Raw genomic sequence first — 13,357 nt, forward strand, 5'->3', positions numbered from 1 at the left:
TATTGAAAAAGGGAGCAATTTTCCTCCCCAGAGAATATTCCTGGGACTCAGGGAATTGAGAATATCAGAAAGAAAATCTTAAATGGCACAGAATAGAAATGAGTATGTTTTTCCTGGCACCGTGTATTTCTGCACCCTTCCTCCACTTTTTGTTTGTTTGTTTGTTTTTTAGTTGGATCATCTGTCTGAGAATGGACATTGATGCGCTAAAAGTTACTTTCTAGAAAGTTAGATTAGCCCCGCCCCCAAGCATCCTCATTAAAGTGCTTCTCATCACTTTAATGAGCTACCAGAGAGCAATCCGCATTAAAAAAAAAAAAAAAAAAGTCCTCAAAACTAGAAATAGAGGCTACCGGTTCCCGCAGGTTACCAGATTCAGCAAATAAAAATACAGGCTGCCCAGGTAAATCCGAATTTCAGATAAACAAAGAATTTTTTAGTGTATATCCTAAACGTTGCATGGGACAGACTTATCCAAATTAATGCTTCTTTTTTATTTGACCTTGACATTTAAGGGGGCTTTTCTCCAGCAACCGTGCGGAACCCACTCCCCACATCCCCAGCCGAGCGCCCGCGGAGCTAGTTTAAACCCCGGGGCCTGCCGGCTGGGCCGCGCCCCCTGATTGGCCGAGGCGCGCCAGCCGCCCCGCCGGCCGAAGGCGTCACGCAGCCCTGGCAGCCCGGGCCCAGCCGCCGCAGCCGCCTCCGCGGCAGCCCCGGTCGGCGCAAGTGCGGCGCGCGCAGGGGGAGGGGGCGCGGCGGAGCGCGAGGCTGGCGTCGGGCCGCCGGCGGCCGGGCAGGATTAAGTTTCTCGGTCGAGTGGGAGCGTCAGTGCGCGTTCCTCCCGAAGCTCCTCGCCGGGACGTTACTTCAGGACAGAAGAGAGCGAGCGTGGGCGAGGCGAGGCTCCCAGTGTCCCCGGCGACCCCAGCTCTCCAACCCTCCGTTCCTTTCGCGTTCCCGCCGGCGGCGGCCGCCGCGAGCAGGGTAAGCAGCGCCGGGGCCCGGGCCAGGAGGCCGGAGCGCGCCCCCGTGCCCTGCGCGCGCACCGGCCGGGAAGGTGCGCGGCCGCCCGGGGCTCGGCTCGCGGGGCGGGCGGGCGGCCCACCCTGCGCGGCCCGGCGCTACCGGGAAGCAGCTGCTCCTCTGATTGTTGAAAATGATGGGGTCTGGAAGTTTCCTTTGCGACTCGCCGGGTCCCCAAGCGGTCGTTCCGGTTCTTTCAGCCACTTCTCCCCTCCTTTTTGCTCTTGTTGATTCTAAGAGGTTGAAAAGTTTCGTCTTTGTGTTCGCCAGGAGGGGCATAGTAAGGGTGCTGAGGAGGCGGACCCCGGGCCTGGCACGCGGGCCGGGCGCAGCGGGGCGCGGGAGCCTGTTGCTGTCTGCTGCGGTGGCCGCGCCCCGGGTCGGACGCCCACTCTATCGTTACGCGGGGGTGGGGAGACGCGCCCCCAGACTGGCGCCTCTCGCCTCGGCTGCGGGACACCCAGAGCGCGCGGCTCACTGGTATCCGCCCCCACTTTTCATCCGTCTCCCAGACGCCAGTGCCCTTTCGTCAGCTGTCCGCGTTGGTGGGAGTGTTTTGCTCCCGCCTCCCCTTTTATCCCCCCACCCCGCGGCGATGGGGCGCCTTTGTCCGCAGTTTCGCAGCCCCGGGATGCCGGATGTTTGTAGGGAAGCGCTGTTCCGAAGTGTGCGTGTGTGTGTGTGTGTGTGTGTGTGTGTGTTTCAGCGGTGGTGATGGTGTAAATTCTTGCTGCGTTCTTTTGCAGAGGCACAAAGCCTGGGCTATTCTTTCCTGCCGATCGCGTGGAAATTCATGCTGGGACTGCGGAGAGGGGGAGGGGCCGGGAGAGGGCGGGAGGGGCCGCTGCTGCTCTGTGTCCAGGGGCGAGTAGGGGCCGGTGGGAAGTCTCCGTCCATCTCAGCAGCTGGGGCTGCCGAGGTTGCTCTGCTGGGGCGGAATCCGGGTTTGGACGCTGCGGGTCTTGGGCGGAGTGGGTGCGGGTGGCGGCTAGTGTTTCAGAGGTGTCATCAGATAAGAGGACCTTGACTTCACCAACCTAGAAGGAAGACTCTCCAAATTCTTTTGGTGTCGAGAGGGGAATAATCTGAAAAGTGGCCAGACTCTTGTCATCCAGCCTTGTTGGACAGCTGTGGCGTAAACATCCCGTTTGTGTTTCCGTAGGCATTCCTCATTTAGGTTGCCTTTAACAGAATAAGTAACACCTAATCTGAAACATTTATGAAGTGATGGAGTGGGTTTCAGGGTTACATGTTGCATTTGGGTATAGGGAACTACAATGAACTTTTTGTAGGAGTCGCATCATCTAAATTTGTAAAATATATGCTTTAGCCCCGGTAGAATTTAGGTAAATAACTGCATTTAAAACCCAACAAAACTTGGAAGTTTCTTGGCTTGAATTCTAATGCAGTGCACCTGTGCCTTTGCCTGAGGGAGGAGCTGAGAGGGTTTAGAGGGTGGTGGGAATAATCTTGTCTGGTATGCCCAGATTTCCTGCTTGCTGATGGGCTAGTTTACAGATGGGCCAAGTTTATCTAGACTGGACTCTATCCCCCACTGCCCCCTCACTCCCCCCTCCCACCTCAGAGTTCACATTAGGGTCCTTAAAAGCAGAGGTCTGTAAACTTAAGGGCCAAGGGCCAAATCTGTCTGCTGCAGCCTGTTTTCTTCTCTAAGGTTTAAGAGCTAGGGATGGTTTGTACATTTTTTAATGATTGAAAAACAAAATCAAAAGAATAATATTGCATGACATGTGAAAAATATATGAAGATCAAATGTCAGTGCACATAGTTTTATTGGTGCACAGCCACTCTCATTCTTATTGTCTGTGATTCTTTCTTGCTGTTTGTGGCTGCTTTTGCAGCAGCAGTGGCAGATTGGAGTAGTTGCATAGTTGAGACAGAGATGGAGAGCCTTCAAAGTGAAAAATTTACTGTCTTACTCTACAGAAATAGTTGCCAATCAAGACTAGGCTTCAAAAGTATTGCTTACATACTCCCTCATGTAATGAGCATATTGTTTAATTTCACTGCCTTTTAGGCCCTGTTTCTGGTGTTCTGTGAATTGGCAGACTGTTCCCCAGTAGGCAGACAAATTAATGTGCTGGATTTCTCATTTCCATGTTTCACTCTCAAAAAGTTTTCTTAACCTTTTGGTATCTTTTTAAGAATCTAGGCTGAAGTGGAGTTTGTGATTAGCAGAAATTATATATTTAGCTATTTTAAGTTCAATATATAGCTGTATCTCAGGGTGCTCTGCAGTGAGTTCTGGTGACTTCTAGCTGCTCTGTTACCTGAGCAGCTTTGAGAATTATAGTTCTGCTTATTTAGCTAGACAGAGGCAGGGGTTAGGGGTTGTCATAAGTTCCTTTCCACAGGCAGGTTGTCACTTAGGCAGAGCTAGTTTGGGGAGCCCCTTGACTCTTCATCACTCGTCTTGCCTACGTCATTTGCAAAAACAAACAAAACAATTGATGAAGTTTGTCTCAACACATTACTACTAGATTGCTCAGATGCATACCATAACTCTTACGTGTGTTCCCTCCTTTTCCTTGGCTCCTTTCAGTATTTCTTTTCCCCTCTCTTGTTTCTGGTTTCCTTTCTCCATTTAACACACTCCTTCATTTCCTCACGTGAGCCCCCTGACTGTTGTTGCTAGGGGACAGAGGTATGTCAGTTTTTATTGTACTCCAAATTCCTATCATATATACAGTGCCCTGTTTGGCGGCTGAAGTCCTCTTTGCATCTCAGATACTTTTTTTTTGTATATCTTTATTGGAGTATAATTGCTTTACAATGTTGTGTTAGTTTCTACTGTATAAAAAAGTAAGTCAGCTATGAGTATACATATATCCCCATATCCCCTCTTGAGCCTCCCTCCCACTCTCCCTATCCCACCCCTCTAGTTCATCACAAAGCATCGAGCAGATCTCCCCGTGTTTTGCAGCTGCTTCTCACTAGCTATCTATTTTATTTTTGGTAGTGTATGTATGTCAGTGCTGCTCTCTCACTTCATCCCAGCTTCCCCTTCCCCTGCTGTGTCAAGTCCTTTCTTTACATCTGCATCTTTATTGCTGCCCTGCCACTAGGTTCATCAGTACCATTTTTTTAAGATTCCATATATGTGCGTTAGCATACGATATTTGTTTTTCTCTTTCTGACTTACTTCACTCTGTATGACAGACTCTAGGTCCATCCACCTAACCACAAATAACTCAATTTCATTCCTTTTTATGGCTGAGTAACATTCCATTATATATATGTGCCACATCTTTATCCATTCATCTGTCGATGGACATTTAGGTTGCTACCATGTCCTGGCTATTGTAAACAGTGTTGCAGTGAACACTGGGGTATGAGTATCTTTTTGAATTATGGTTTTCTCCAGGTATATGCCCAGTAGGGGGATTGCTGGGTCGTATGGTAGTTCTCTTTTTAGTTTTTTAAGGAACCTCCATACTGTTCTCCATAGTGGCTGTATCAGTTTACATTCCCACCAACAGTGCAAGAGGGTTCCCTTTTCTCCACACCCTCTCCAGCATTTATTGTGTGTAGATTTTCTGATGATGGCCATTCTGACTGCTGTGAGGTGATACCTCATTGTAGTTTTGATTTGCATTTCTCTAATGATTAGTGATGTTGAGCATCCTTTCATGTGTTTGTTGGAAATCTGTATATCCTCGTTGGAGAAATGTCTGTTTAGGTCTTCTGCCCGTTTTTGGATTGGGTTGTTTGGTTTTTTGATACTGAGCTTCATGAGCTGCTTGTATATTTTGGGGATTAATTCTTTGTCAGTTGCTTCGTTTGCAGATATTTTCTCCCATTCTGAGGGTTGTCTTTTCGTCTTGTTTATGGTTTCCTTTGCTGTGCAAAAGCTTTGAAGTTTCATTAGGTCCCAATTGTTTATTTTTGTTTTTATTTCCATTTCTCTAGGAGGTGGGTCAAAAAGGATCTAGCTGTGATTTATGTCATAGAGTGTTCTGCCTATTTTTTCCTCTAAGAGTTTTATAGTGTCTGGCCTTACATTTAGATCTTTAATCCATTTTGAGTTTATTTTTGTGTGTGGTGTTAGGGAGTGTTCTAATTTCATTCTTTTACATGTAGCTGTCCAGTTTCCCCAGCAGCACTTATTGAAGAGGCTGGCTTTTCTCCATTGTGTATTCTTGCCTCTTTTGTCAAAGATAAGGTGACCATATGTGTGCAGGTTTATCTCTGGGCTTTCTGTCCCATTCCATTGATCTATATTTCTGTTTTTGTGCCAGTACCATACTGTCTTGATTATTACGGTAGCTTTGTAGCATAGTCTGAAGTCAGGGAGCCTCGTTCCTTCAGCTCTGTTTTTCTTTCTCAAGATTGCTTTGGCTATCAGGGTCTTACGTGTTTCCATACAAATTGTAGGTTTTTTTTGTTCTAGTTCTGTGAAAAATGCCATTGGTAATTTGATAGGGATTGCACTGAATCTGTAGATTGCTTTGGGTAATATAGTCATTTTCACAATGTTGGTTCTTCCAGTCCAAGAACATGATATATCTTTCCATCTGTTCGTATTGTCTTTGATTTCTTTCATCAGTGTCTTACAGTTTTCTGCATATAGGTCTTTTGACTGCTTAGGTAGGTTTATTCCTAGGTATTTTATTCTTTTTGTTGCAGTGGTAAATGGGAGTGTTTCCTTGATTTCTCTTTCAGATTTTTCATCATTAGTGTATAGGAGTGCAAGAGATTTCTGTGCATTAATTTTGTATCTTGCTACTTTACAAATTCATTGATTAACTGTAGTAGTTTTCTGGTGGCATCTTTAGGATTTTCTTGGTGTAGTTCATTTATCTTTTAAATGCATATATATGGTGAGGGAGTAGAGACTCTCCCCAGAGTTTACTCTATCTGTGCAAGGCTTGGTGCTTGGAGACATTGATGGAAATCCTTGAAATGCAATTTTGCATTGATCAGGCCTTTAGCCTTTAGCAGATGTGGTGGAGGGGCTCTGCTTTACAAACAAAGAAATGGACCCATTTCAGATTAAGGGATTTAGAAGCTGGGGAGTAACAGTTGCCTGGAAGATGCTGTCCTGAGTTAAGAGCAGATTAATAGATTTGATTCAGGTTGAGTTGCAGGTGGGTTCCCTTTTGTATATTTATAATACACACAAAGTACTCTGTGCTTTTCACAAAATATCTTCGGGCAGGGTTGACGTCTTGGGTTGGAAATGTCCCTATATATGCTAGAGCAAATGACACATCTATCAGCAAAAGCTTCTGTGATTCAGAGTAAAGAAGCAAACAACTTCCTGTAGAATTCAGGACTGCTTGATGGTGCACGTGAATGATGATAATATCACCAGTTATATTTCCCAAACAGTTATATGTGCTCTTAAAACATGTTTGGCCTAAAGTAGGAATTCATTTGATATTGTTACATTGTTACATACATTATCAACACCATATTTATAACAAGAAAGGTATTATTTTTTCTTGTAAATTAGTTTCCTGCTTAAAAGAGCATCACTATAAATACAGTTGGGAAATGATGTTTAATATGATAGTTAATGTACTATAATTAAATAATTATAGTGGGGTTCCACATGGGTGAATAAGAATAAGGAGATGAACTATTTCTAGATAGAGAAAACTGATACCATTGCCTTCCTGTGAAACACTTGCCAAGAAGATCTGAGGTAGTTATTCATTGAGTAGATGATAATAGATGGATTAGGAGGTATGTTGAATTGGGTTAGGCACTGGGGAGAACACCAAATAAATACTGTTGGAAGCTTACTGTCTTAGTTGGAAAAATAGACACACAGAGGAAAGAACAAAAAGGTTTTACGTGTAGTAAAAGTTACAGTGATTAAAGAAGTTAGACATCAACATTGGGTTGCTTGCTGGCAACTTGTAGATGGATGAGGGCCCACCCCAGTGACCTCATTTAACCTTATTTACCTCTTTAAAGACCCTCTCTCCAAATATAGTCATATTCTGAGGTACTGGGGGTTAGGACTTCAACATATGACTTTGGGGAGGAAACAATTCATAAATTCTTACAGAGACTGTAAGGCTCTCACAGACTGTAGGTTGTAAACTGGTGAAACCTTGAAGAATTGGACTGGCTTCAGGGTAAGGGAGGGAGGTCCTGTAGGAGGCTATTGTGGTGGTATACCTAAGCTGTATTGTGGTAATTTGATGTTTGGAAAGAAAGGGAAACTACTATGTGAGGAAAAAGTTATTTTATCTTTGGCCTGAGGCCGCTTGTTTTCTTTCTTCTGGTGTTCACTGGAAAATTGGCCCTTCCTTTTTGTAGACAGAGCATTAGTTTTCTTTTCAAGCATTTCATAAAAGCATCAATTTTCTTAAAATACTTCTTCTATCTCTCACAAAATGAGTAAAACATTAAATTCGCAAAGATGAAATATTAGTGTTGTAAACATCTCACGATGGTTTTGGAGTGTGATTAAAACAGTAAAATTTATAATTTAAATTATATTGACCTAAAAACTGTGTGTATATCCTGTGCATGTTTTATGCTCAGATATTTGGCATAGTCTTTTTTCCCCAGAAATATCTTCCCCTTTTTGGAAAAATATAATTTAAAAAGTAATTCATATCCTATATATCATAAAGTAACAAAAAACTTTTTGAAGCGTTGAAATTATATTTGTTAGAGAAGTGTTAAAGCAGTTCTTCCAAATTTGGACAGCTGAGTTTAAAAAAAAAAAAGGTAAAACAAGGCTTAAATTCTTGCTTTTTTTCTTCTTGCCTGTGGTGGTAAAATTTGTTTGGTTGAGGGAATTCTTGTCTTTATCCTCCTGTTGGCTTTATTTAGATCTGCAAAATCAACATTCATTGTTATTTTCTTGTAAACCACTCTACCTCCGGATCTAGGGTGCCATAACTAAATGCAGGAGGGGAAAGTGAAAGAGAAAACACTTGTAAGAAAGGAAAAGACAGAAACATCAGCTACTGGACAACAAAAACTCAAGGAAAAACTTATTTAGTTTGTGTTGATGATTTAATGTTCATAGTATGATTACCTTTTGGGATACTTTTTTTTTTTTTTTTGCGGTACGCGGGCCTCTCACTGTTGTGGCCTCTCCCGTTGCGGTGCACAGGCTCCGGACGCGCAGGCTCAGCGGCCGTGGCTCACGGGCCCAGCCGCTCCGCGGCATGTGGGATCTTCCCGGACCGGGGCACGAACCTGTGTCCCCTGCATCGGCAGGCGGACTCTCAACCACTGCGCCACGAGGGAAGCCCCTGGGATACTTTTCGTTTACTCTATTGCTTATGTTTTAAAACTATAGTTATAGTAAAATACATAAGGTAATTCTTTCTTTTAGTAACTTTTTTTGATGATAAAAAAGCACGTTTAAAAAATATGGACAACATGAGCTTCCCTGGTGGTGCAGTGGTTGAGAGTCCGCCTGCCGATGCTGGGGACACGGGTTCGTGCCCCGGTCCGGGAAGATCTTACATGCCGCGGAGCGGCTGGGCCCGTGAGCCATGGCTGTTGAGCCTGCACGTCCGGAGCCTCTGCTCCGCAACGGGAGAGGCCACAACAGTGACAGGCCCTCGTACCGCAAAACAAAACAAAACAAAATACATATATATATATATATATATATATACACACACACACACAACATAAACAACTGCAAAGAAGCAGAAAAACTTAGCTGCAATTCTGTCACCTAGGTACTATCCCTCCCCAAAGAAAACAAGTATTTTGTGAAACGAGAATGCTTAACTTATTTTGATATACAAATGAACAAGTACAGCCATTGGTCAGTAGTTTTCAGTAATTGCCCTTTCTCTCAGTGAGGATAAAATGATTTGAGATTACTAAACATCCATACGTTTGAACTGACATTAATTGCACCTGTTTGAACCAATGTCTCTTGACTCTTTGAGGAGGTATAATACGCCTAACTACCATATGGCACACAGGACACCAGTGGAGAATGCATTTGTAATTCTTGATCTGGGCTTAAAAATTAAATGTTCCATAGACCTATAGTTAATTTTGCAGTAACTTTACATTATGTATTGATAATTAGGTGGTCCCTAGCATGCCTTGCTTCAGGGAACGCGCTGAAGAAAATGGTCATGGGAGTCTGTTATCCTATGCTTATAAGACATCACTACATTAACAAAACTGTGATGACAGAACCATAAATATTAAAGATTATTTTACAGTTTAAAAGATCTTCTCTGATCTATACAGGGTATGCCCAGCTTCTCTTATATTTTGCTAAGCACCCCTCCCAAACAGGTCCTGTTTGTCTAAGGCATTACTGGATAAAGTTAAAAGAAGGTTTAGACCAGATGTTCCCATTTTCTTCCCCCAGTCTTTCAAGGGTATTTCATTTTAATAAGTCAGGCATGAAGTCTGCCTCTGGGCAACATTTATTTCCTGCTGTAGCGCTGGAGGGGCCTCAACTATAGGATTCAGTGGAGTTTTGCCTGACACCCTCTCCCTCCTTTCTACCACATTCACGGTTTTCCTGGGACTAGTGAATGTAGTCATCCTGTTCCGGTTGAGAAAAGTACAGCACTGGAATGTCTCTTTATACTATAAACTTTGCAGAATGTACATATATACATATATCTATCTATATTAATAGCCCCCGGGCCTGGATTATTGCCCCCTAGGCAGTGCTATTAAGTTCAGTGAACATCTGTTGGGTGCTAAACTCAGGACGTTTAGGCTTCCCCCTTCTCTCAGGGAGGGGAGAGGGCTTGTTTAAGTATTTTACTGAGGTATAATTTATAGTTCACATATGATGAACTGCACATATTGAAAGTGTACAGTTTGTTGAATTTGGACCCTTGTGAGACCAGCCTCGCAGTCAAGACAGTGAACATATCCATCCCCCGCAGATTTTCCTCACGCCCCTTTGTAATCCTTTCTTGCCTCTCCTACTTCCCTATCTCAAAGTAACCACTGATCTGCTTTTTGTCACTATAGTTTTTATTCTCTAGAGCTTTAAATAAATGAAGTCATACAGTGTGTTCTTTTTGTCTGACTGCTTCACCGTGTATTTTAGGATTCATCCTTGTTGCCTGTACTCGTGGTCTATTATTGTTTATTACTGAGAACTAGTTCATTTTATGGATCTACCATTCAGAGTTTTTGAAATAGTTTTAGAATTCTCCTATACTTCATCCATTGTCTTGTAGTGTACTTGTTCTTGGATTCAACTATGTTGTGTCAGACTTTTTGTATTTGACAGTTTTATTCAGTCTTCTTAAATTCATGCCCCTTTTGGATCAACATAAAATTTAAGTACCCTTATTTAATGTTTACATGAAGTTCAAAAATATGTAAATCATATTTTATTAAAAAAAACCCTGGCAATTGTAAAATAGGGAGATATAAATTTTTCAAATTTTTGAAAATATCAGATGATTAATTTTTTTAAAGTCACGTGAGCATTGAGGTTTTCCACAAGCTTTTGTATACTACGTTGTGAAGTCAGTTTCAATATTGAGCCCAAAACTTTATTTCCAGATTGCTTGCCTAGTTCTCCTGACCCACATGCATATTTTTGGTAGTTCTTATAATTTTTGGTAGATTTATTGGTCACTTCTTATGACAACTTTATGTGACAGTCCTATAGTGATTTGGATAACAAAGGAGTAATTTGGCACCTGAATTATACACATAATTGCCATTCATTATATGTTACACCTAAGATCATCAGACATACCAATAATTGGAGAAAGGATGGTCATTATATTATGAAAACATGTTATTCTTACTGGGGTCATTCAGGTTTTTCAGGCCATTTTTAACATTTTTGTGTTTGTCTCTACTCCCTGATCACTTGATTGAAATTGAGTGGCTAAACAATTAAAAAAACACAAACCCCAAAGCAGCAACACCATTTAAAGCAGATGTGCTGTCTGGATTATTACAAAAGTAAAAGTTGGTTTATAATCTTAATTTTAACAGTCCTTTGAGTACCATAGTAAAATACAGTTAATGCATGTAGTTAAATAGTAGATGTGTTAATTAAGAAGCAAATAGTCATGTTTATTGAAAGAGAATGAGACCTTTTAAATTGTTTTCAGAGGCGAAGTACCAAGTGGTCAAGATGGCCTTAGTGAGTCCTATAGACTTACATAGGGTGACTAAATAGTGTAGCCTATTAAAGTTATCTCTGAATTAGTAATTAGGAGATTGAATTGGTCCATGCTTATTTATGTTACGTGGGTAAGATTTGTGTTTGGGTAGATTCATATTAATTCAGACTTCTTTAAATAATTTTCCCTTCTCTGAGCAACTTGGAATCTTGCCAGCACGATATAAGTTGTTATGTCTTTGGCTGACTTTCCTCATTGTATTCTCAGGAGTGTACACTACCACTGCTTGATGAGCTTATCAGCTGATTTAGACAGTGACACCTCTTTGCTTTCAGAGGGATACAGAGTTCTCTCTAATGAGTCTTTAGTACAGATTATGAAAAACACTACTTTTATTACTGTGAAGAAATTTTAATTTCTTCTTGAACGTTTGCATATTCAGTTAATGGAAGATCCAGCGGTGAATTTGTTTTGGTTTAGTGTGGAGGTAAATAAGAGAGCATCATGGCTGATTTATATTTTTTAGATGTATTCTCCTCCGTGTATGTAGATATTATTTCATCGTGGAGCTTGCTGGAGTATTTTTGATTCCACTGGAAATAAAAAAAATTTTTTATATGGCTCTTTAACTTTTAAAGTAATATTTTTCTACAGTGTCATTTTATTATTATCCTATTATAAGGTCAGCTTTTTTCTTTGTTTTTTTAAAATATCTTTATTGGAGTATAATTGCTTTACAATGTTGTGTTAGTTTCTGCTATATAACAAAGTGAATCAGCTATACATATACATATATCCCCATATCGCCTCCCTCTTGCGTCTCCCTCCCACCCTCCCTATCCCACCCCTCTAGGTAGACACAAAGCACTGAGCTGATCTCCCAGTGCTATGCGGCTGCTTCCCACTAGCTATCTATTTTACATTTGGTAGTGTGTGTGTGTATATATATATATATATATATACCAATGCCTCTCTCTCACTTCGTCCCAGCTTACCCTTCGCCCTCCCCGTGTCCTCAAGTCCATTCTCTACATCTGTGTCTTTATTCCTGTCCTGTCCCTAGGTTCTTCAGAACCTTTTTTTTTTAGATTCCGTATATATTTGTTAGCATACGGTATTTGTTTTCCTCTTTCTGACTTACTTCACTCTGTATGACAGACTCTAGGTCCATCCACCTCACTACAAATAACTCAATTTTGTTTCTTTTTAAGGCTGAGTAATATTCCATTGTATATATGTGCCACATCTTTATCCATTCATCTGTCGATGGACATTTAGGTTGCTTCCATGTCCTGGTTATTGTAAATAGTGCTGCAGTGAACATTATGGTTTATGACTCTTTTTGAATTATGGTTTTCTCAGGGTATATGCCCAGTAGTGGGATTGCTGGGTCGTATGGTAGTTCTCTTTTTAGTTTTTTAAGGAACCTCCATATTGTTCTCCATAGTGGCTGTATCAATTTACATTCCCACCAACAGTGCAAGAGGGTTCCCTTTTCTCCACACCCTCTCCAGCATTATTGTGTGTAGATTTTTTGATGATGGCCATTCTGACTGGTGTGAGGTGATACCTCATTGTAGTTTTGATTTACATTTCTCTAATGATTAGTGATGTTGAGCACCCTTTCATGTGTTTGTTGGAAATCTGTATATCTTCTTTAGACAAATGTCTATTTATGTCTTCTTCCCATTTTTGGATTGGGTTGTTTATTTTTTTGATATTGAGCTGCATGAGCTGCTTGTATATTTGGGGAATTAATCCTTTGTCAGTTGCTCCGTTTGCAAATATTTTCTCCCATTCTGAGGGTTGTCTTTTCGTCTTGTTTATGGTTTCCTTTGCTGTGCAATAGCTTTTAAGTTTCATTAGGTCCCAAATGTTTATTTTTGTTTTTATTTCCAATTCTCTAGGAGGTGGGTCAAAAAGGATCTTGCTGTGATTGATGTCATAGAGTGTTCTGCCTCTGTTTTTCTCTAAGAGTTTTATAGTGTCTGGCCTTACATTTAAGTCTTTAATCTATTTTGAGTTTATTTTTGTGTATGGTGTTAGGGAGTATTCTAATTTCATTCTATTACATGTAGCTGCCCAGTTATCCCAGCAGCACTTATTGAAGAGGCTGTCTTTTCTCCATTGTATGTACTTGCCTCCTTTATTAAAGATACGGTGACCATATGTGCATGGGTTTATCTCTAGGCTTTCTATCCTGTTCCATTGATTTATATTTTGTTTTGTGCCAGCACCATACTGTCTTGATTACTATAGCT

The 13,357-nt window shown here is 41.6% G+C and overlaps 1 protein-coding gene across 6 annotated transcripts in view; it reads left to right on the plus strand.

Moving 5' to 3' along the window:
- Positions 1-850: 850 nt before the first annotated feature.
- MPDZ (multiple PDZ domain crumbs cell polarity complex component) overlaps positions 851-13,357 on the plus strand; it is a 166,650-nt gene continuing 154,143 nt past the window's right edge. For all 6 annotated transcript variants that reach the window (XM_049710912.1, XM_049710914.1, XM_033439782.2 and 3 more), the window contains exon 1: positions 851-987. The gene's annotated coding sequence lies outside the window, so the exon portion shown is untranslated. The remainder of the gene's footprint in view (positions 988-13,357) is intronic.

Source organism: Orcinus orca, chromosome 6 (assembly GCF_937001465.1).
Source record: "Orcinus orca chromosome 6, mOrcOrc1.1, whole genome shotgun sequence".
In the NCBI taxonomy this organism is placed as follows: domain Eukaryota; kingdom Metazoa; phylum Chordata; class Mammalia; order Artiodactyla; family Delphinidae; genus Orcinus; species Orcinus orca.